The sequence below is a fragment of the Sesamum indicum genome, linkage group LG6, assembly GCF_026168435.1.
Source record: "Sesamum indicum cultivar Baizhima isolate 11 linkage group LG6, ASM2616843v1, whole genome shotgun sequence".
Classification (NCBI taxonomy): domain Eukaryota; kingdom Viridiplantae; phylum Streptophyta; class Magnoliopsida; order Lamiales; family Pedaliaceae; genus Sesamum; species Sesamum indicum.
In genome coordinates this window covers 22,247,073-22,253,533 of record NC_142662.1, presented here as the reverse complement: position 1 = coordinate 22,253,533, position 6,461 = coordinate 22,247,073, and the positions used below count along the sequence as shown (strand labels likewise).

General features: G+C 35.4%; 1 long non-coding RNA gene across 1 annotated transcript; it reads left to right on the top strand.

The window, feature by feature from the left end:
* The first annotated feature begins 4,021 nt into the window (after window positions 1–4,021).
* On the top strand, window positions 4,022–5,914 carry LOC110012190 (uncharacterized). Its single transcript, XR_002287358.2, has 2 exons — window positions 4,022–4,218; window positions 5,723–5,914. It is a non-coding gene; the product is annotated as an uncharacterized LOC110012190 (long non-coding RNA).
* Window positions 5,915–6,461: the final 547 nt, after the last annotated feature.

Here is a 6,461-nt window from a genome sequence, read left to right as displayed (position 1 = left end):
TTCCATGGGATACTTCCGTCAGTACTGGAGAGGGCAAGGGATGCAAGAACGTCAAGAGTGTCATCTACGTTTTCACCAAGTTGTCGAAAGTTAATGGCAAGACCCGGATTGCAAGAACTGCAGGGTGTGGTACGTGGGACGGCCAAACTGGTGGAAGAGAAATATACAACAATTCCCGACAACTAATCGGCCTGATGAAGATGTTTAGCTTTACTGTGAAGAAATCTCCTCGTGATGGCAGAAAACAACGTGATCACTGGATCATGCACGAGTATTCGCTTGCCGGGGTTTCGTTGAACTGTGAGTTGCCATACAAGGACTATGTGATTTGTAGGATCACGAGATCGTCGAAGGAATCGGTTCGTGGAGAATGTTCGAGTTTGAGTACATGTGGGGAGAATCAATTGTCGAACGATAATGAGTTGTGGAAAAAAAGATCAGCTGCACAACCCCAAGAAGTTACAAGTCAAAAGAAGCAGAAGGTGGACAGCACGAGCCTGCATGTACTGGAAGAGAGATCAACTACTTACGTCGGCCCTTCTGGTGATAACTTCGCCTGGACGCCAGATTTTGGTTATGCCAATGCGGGAGCGCCACAACAGCTCCCTATGCCGGTTGATGGATGCTTGATGCCTCAGCATGATCAGCTCGATGGACAGGACTGCTCATATCAAGAAGATGACTCTTTGCTTGATCTTCTTTTGGAGTTGGAGGATAAAGATGGATCCTTGTTCGACTTTCATTTGGATGACGAAGATGCATCTGGATCCTTGTTCGACTTTCATTTGGATGACGAAGATGCATCTGGATCCTTGTTCGACTTTCATTTCGATGACGAAGATGCATCTGGATCCTTGTTCGATCTTAGTTCTTAACAATTTCCTGATGTATCATTCTCAGTACAAACTGAGATTCTTTGATCTGTATCATAGCAACGATTCTTCAATTTCTCTGTATATCCATCTTCACGTTTGCATATCGCGTGTCTTTGTCATATTGATCAATGTGATCAAAAGCTGTCCTTCCAGTATGTCAACTATCCGGGAAAACTTCATGCAGTTCATGGTTTTCTGAGTCTTGAGATGTTCTGCATGCGCTTCATATATATGTTAGCTCAACCGGCATGCTCCTCAAGCTCCATTTGAGCAGCATGGATCGGCCAGCTCTTCAAGTGACGACCATTGGATTATATGTCAGTTAGCAATTCAACACATAAGTTCTTAATTTTTCAATTCGTTATAAGCTCAAACAATAAGATTATAATCTAAGGTTACATTTGGATTCATGGCCTTCGATTTGAGCAAAGGATTTCATCAAATGACGTCTTAATTTATTAGAAGGATTTGAAACCTATAAATTTAACATATATAGTAGCATAGCTCATTTACATCATCCTTTTTATGAATTAACACTCATTATATCTATTAATATGAACAGCCATTTGTCTGATTTAAACAACATCAGATCTTAAAAATTGTCAATATGTTCAACTGCTGCAGCTCATCACACACCAAAAGATATGGGAGGTTTTAGGACAAAATGTTTTTTTTTAATTCCACAAAACAAGAACATAATTTTTTTTTTTTACAACTATGGCAGGTGACGCTTTTAGTCTCATAAAACTCAAAATCACATATTTTTATTCCTTACAAGCCAGGTCAAGGTATATCACTTATAGATATTGAAGATGGGCCTTGAGAAGGAAACAAAAACGTAAGCCTAATCGGATTCGTCCATGACGAAGACCCTTCGACGCTGAAGTTACATCAAGTTCGAGATGAAGAAATATGTGATCTCGAATAATAAATGCGGTAGATATACGTAATTAAATCTTACCATAAATGTCGCAAGGAAGTATTTATAACTCCAAATGTGTCCCATCAAGTGGGCCATGTGGCATCATCTTAGTGTATGCGCTGTCAAAGATCGCCTGGTTAAACTTTTAACACGTCGGCCGGGTCAACCTTTTGGGTCGCGGCATGACCCAACCTGAGTAAAAACACGTGGATCTTCTGGGTTAGGAAGTAATGAAAATGATATAAAAATTGTTTTTTTCTTTGTCTCTTTGAATCTTTCTTTAGATCTGTTGGTTGGTCTACAAAAAGCCATACATCATTCCTAGTTCGCTTGTAATGCTGGACTTACACTCAAACCAGCTCCAGGGTGAGTTTGCCCCCTCTGTCCGAATTTGCTTCCTATGTAGATTACTCCAATAACAACATTGGAAAGCCGATTCCACCTAACTTTTGAACTTCAGTGCCTATCTGCAGTTCTTCTCTCTTGCAAACAATACCGTAAGTGGAGCTACTCCGGTATCCCTTTGCAATGCTACTAAACTTAGAGTTCTTGACCTTTCTGCTAATAAATTAAGCAGTACCATACCGCCTTGTCTAGTGGAAAATATTAAGAATATTGGGGTGTTGAATCTTGTCCCAGATACATTTCCTGTCAATTGTAGCCTATAACTTTTCGATTTCAATCAAAACTATTTAAAAGGGAGCCTCCCAACGTCCCTGGCAAATTGCAAATCTTTACAAGTCATGAATGTAGGAAACAAAAACATTGATGATGGTTTCCCATGCACGCTGCGCGTCCTCCTGTTGCACTCCAACAGATTCCATGGACAGGCCAAATCTCCAACTCACTGATATAGCTTCCAATAATTTCGCTGGTTATCTGTACCCGAAGAGCTTCTCGAAAATGATGCTAGAATAGGATGCAAAACTGAAAAGCGACTACATTCGCTATAGTAGAGTATTAGTTGGTGGTTAATATATATACTACCGGGGCATGTTGAAAGTAATCATCAAAGGGGTAGAACTGGAGTTTGTGAAGATATTGACCATCTTTACAGTCATTGATTTCTCTTGTAATAATTTCTAAGGGGAGATGCCAGATGCAGTCAGTAATCTCAGCTTACTTTATGTTCTCAACTTATCCCACGATGCTTTCGTACGAACAATTCTACAATCATTAGGCAACTTGACACAACTTGGATCAGTTGATCTCTCAATCAACCAGCTAAGGCGGAGATACCAAAAGAGCTTACATGCCTCACATTCCTTCAAGTCTTGAATCTTTCCAACAATTAGTTATCCCAAACGGCCCTCAGTTTCAAATATTTTCAGCAGATTCCTTCCAAGAAAACATGGGGCTATGTTGTTTCCCTCTCAACATAAGTTGCAGACACTAATGAAAACAACGATGTGCGACAACCTAAGACGGAATTAGGGACGACAATTTGGAGATGGAATTAAATCCGTCTTTATCAAAGACGGACTTAGAGACCAAAACTTTTCTTTATGATAAATTATTAATAATTTCTATATTAGAGGCGGATATATAATTCTGCTAAAGTATGTTACAATTCGTTTCTATATCCGTCCTGATACTATTAAATGATTGCTTCAAACATTGGGATGGCTGGCACTTAATTTTTTTTGGTTATTTCCGTTTGCATTTTCGTAGCTAATTTATTTTTAATTTAGCCACAAAAATTTCCGTCTTTGATGTTGTAAATAGGAACTTTTTTATTTATGAAAATATTAAAACACAAAATAAGAATTTTTTTTTATTTATGAAAATAATAATTAAGTTGTAAATTTTTATATAACATGATAAAATATATATGTATATTTGTATAATTATAATGCATTATTTAATTTTAATTAATTACAATAAACTAAAATTAAACTTTTTATTAATTTTTTTTATTTTAATAAAAAACACTAATTCCTTTTAATGTTTTCTGTCACCAGCCACCACTCCTATCTTCTTTTCTCTCAACATTTTATCTCTTGTCAACTCCTTCTTCCTCTCACTAAACCCAACTGAATGGAAAAACTAAATTTTTTTATATATATATATTTTAATTTTATTAATTATATATATTCTATATTCTATAATATATTATATATTATATGTTATATATTATATTATATATTATATGTTATATATTATAGATTATATCAATAAATATATATACATATATATTGAGAATTGACTAAATTTAACTCATGAACCCTCTCTCTCTCTCTCTCTCTCTCTCTCTCTCTCTCTCTCTCGTGTTAACTCAACTTCAACAGTCTCTCCTGTAACTCTCTCTCTCTCTCACGGCGGGAAAGGGAAAAGAAAAAGGAAAGCAAATCTCTAACTCTCTCTCTCGCTTGCGGCAGCTACAACTCCATCGAGACAGCTTCTTTCCGACGTCATTAACAGGTAATTTTTTTTCTTTGTAATTTTTTTTACAATTTGTAGAGAAATTTGAATACTTTGAAGGTGTTTGTTGAAATGCTGATGGAACACCGCTATGTTCTTCTCGCTGGAATATTCATTTTTTTTTTCCCGAAATATGTTGAAAAAAGAACGATTTGGCTGATTCACATGCTTCTCCACATGTATTGGGTCTCCATTCGGAACAAATTTTGTGCAGAATCTGTTCTTCACTTCTACATTAGGAGAATGGGTTTTGTGAAGGTGAAGCATTTGTTTTGATCATTACTTTTGTTCCTCCTCATGCTTTGCCCTCTCCATTCATCAGATTAGTTCAAATGATAAGATTCACAAGTAGGAATTATGCATATGAATGGAGCTAAATTCAAAATCTCTGGAAAATGAACTGCCTTGTACTCTGATGAAGGCCTAATTTATTAAAGCATACTCTGATTAAGGTCGATATTAGGTCTATCTCTGTCCTGAATTAACTCTCCCTCTGAACTAGTTAATAAAGCATACACAAGTCCCGATTTACTGTTGGACCCAAGTCAGAAGTTTATGTATGAAGCTTACTCAACTCAAATGTAAATATCGACCCTGCATCTCTCAACATTGAAATCTGAGCTGATTTGTTCTTTGTTAAAGTGTATTAATACCTCAAGAATCTTGAGTAAATAAAAAAAAAATAACTATGAAGGCAAGTTTGTTCAATAATGTACAATGAGTCTTGAGATCCGTCGAATAGCACATCTATTTGGTTTACTAAATGTTTGTTGGCTATATATTGAAACATGGTAGTTCCTAAGGCTGCAATAGCTAAAGAGAGGAGCTGCTCGTCTTAGTTTGTTGCCTTGGAAACTTCTGGACATACTTTAGAATGACTTTTGTGGTAGATTTGGCTTGAAGAAGCTTGAAATTGTTTCTCAGAAACTAAAACTTCTGGACATACTTTAGCATTAGAGTGCATTATGAGTATCTTTTTTGTTAATATTTAGTGTTCTTGGTTTGAAAAATTCAGATTTTGGTATTAATTGAATGTATTTGATGGTATAATGACCAGGATATTAATTTGGGTATAGAAATTAAAAAATCTACCAAAAGAAAAATAATAAAAAGTTCGACAGAAAATTTTGGGAGTTTAGAGGATTAGAGGCGGAAATATGTATTAAAAGCGGATTAGAGATGGAACATATTGTGTGTTTCAGAGACGGAATTAAAGACAGAATCAACAAACAAAAATTTTACTCTCAAAGACGGATTAGAGACGAAATGTACTTCTCATTATAGATGGAATCAGAGACGAATTACTCTAAAAATTTGTTCTTGTTTGCCGACAGAATCAGCCACGGAAATATTCGGTCTCAGAATTAAAGACGGAATATTTCTGTCGCTAATATTTAGCCACAGAATGCGGCGACGGATATTTCCGTTACTGTTTCATTTTACAGACGAAAATCATAGTTTTAAATATGAAATTACCCTGTTTTCTTGTTTGTTGTTGGCTTAGGACCAAAGCTTCAATGACCGAATTGAGCAAGCTTTCAAAAGATATTTAACCCCAAACACAGGAGAAAAAGAGACGGAGGAAGAACAACTAGAAGACGCCAATGCTGATACTATACAACAGAGTAAGGAAAATAGTCATAAATGCTATGTATGATATTCATGCAATGAATAAAAAAGGAGATTTTCCTGAGTATATTGTTTTAAAATCAAGGTATGTGATTAGCAGTAATCAACGAAAATGCCATACATCATTATTTTGAAAAAGGGTGGTTTTGTTGATGCTCTAATTCATTAATTCTTTGTGGCTGAAAGAGATACTAATTTTTCTTTTCTTGCAAAAAGACTGCATATAGGAAATTGGAACCTTCCTTGCAAATAATAAGAAAAATAATGACTCGTAAAATGATGGCTAATTGCAATTACAAAAGTTAGAATCTCACACATATAATACATTTAATATGAAGGGTAAATTACAACCAATTCTCTCAAAGTTTGACATAGTTACGAATATTATGTAGTTTAAAAAATTACAAATACCTCCATGATGTTTGATTAAATTATGTAATCCTTGGATGAAGGTATGAACTTATTACCTTTTCCCTTAATGTAAGTTTGTAAAAAAATCGGGCAGGATGGATGAAAAAATTATACAAATATTACCACTTAGTCCATAAAATAATTAAAAAATAGTTATAGTTCTTATTCCACAGGACATTTTGATCAGATCACCACAAAAATTA